Here is a 1304-nt window from a genome sequence, read left to right on the forward strand (position 1 = left end):
ACAAGAGTCTAAATCCCTTTTGAACTTTTTAAAATTACAAACGTAAAACCCAAAACTCATAAAATACTCTCAAAGAGACGAACTTTTATTAATAAATGATAATCTGATTAAAACAATAACTTGGGTGGTATCAACAGATGCTAACCTAGATAGTATCGAATTGAAACCATTTATGTGATCTGTGACAAACATTCCTTCCTTCATCTTCATATTCACTAATTGTCTGATCAAGAACACCTTATCCACTGTTGAGGGTTTCTCGTACAAGTTGGATAATGCCTTGATCAGTCCAAACTTTGTGTTCTCATTGACAATGTCATACGCAACATTCTTTGTCAACGACAACCTGACCACATCAAGAGCCCGTCAATCCAACAAGACTCAATCCTCCTGCTTCATCACTTCAGGTTTCTTCTCAGACAAGGGTTCATATGACTTCCAAAAGCCAAAATCTTGACCTTCGAACTTATCGATCTTAACCTTCCCATGTTCGCCCATGGCTAAGAAAAAATTGTCTTTTGTTCGAMAGAGACTGTACAACATCCATAACTCTAATCAACGATCCGATCATTAGAAATGTAGATAAAACGTTTTGGATATACTGTCCAAAAACCATCATGATCCGACCGTTCAATCTTTGGGAATAGGTAAAATGGAGCGGTTGTGCGTTGTCCGAATGTGCTGCCGAATTCCTTCTGTTCGACAGATACTGTATGACCTCTGGACCTCTATTTACGATCCACTCGGTGAAAACATAGATAACACATGTATGGATCTACTACCCAAAAATCAAGACGACTCGACCGTTCAATCTCCAGGAATAGGCAAAATGGCATGCCTACGTCTTGCTGCCAAATTTTCTTCGCTTTCTTCTTTGCTCTGCTACCAGTTGTTGGGCTAAGAACAAAGATAAGCACACGATAAACACATAATTAAAGATGTGAAAAAGAAGCAACAACACAAGGATTTACGTGGTTCACACGATCTAGATGATCGTGCTAGTCCACGACGAACTAGAGAGATTTTTCTTATTAAGCTTACTACCATTACACATGCTTTATGCTCAAGTTACAAGATTACAAAGAGATCTATTTGTAGAACAGAAATTAAGTTAAACTCCTATGTGCTCTGACCTAATTCTAGAATATTTCATTCTCTAATATTTAATCCAACTGTCAAATTGATCAAACTCCAGAAATCAACAATGATAGTGGTAGAAAGAATCTTCGTGTATGATACATTCATAATTGCACCTTGCGAGTATTATTATGATATATATATATAGGGGCTGGTTCAAATAGAAA

The sequence above is a fragment of the Cynara cardunculus genome (genome assembly GCF_001531365.2).
Source record: "Cynara cardunculus var. scolymus isolate 2C chromosome LG 10, CcrdV1, whole genome shotgun sequence".
NCBI lineage: Eukaryota > Viridiplantae > Streptophyta > Magnoliopsida > Asterales > Asteraceae > Cynara > Cynara cardunculus.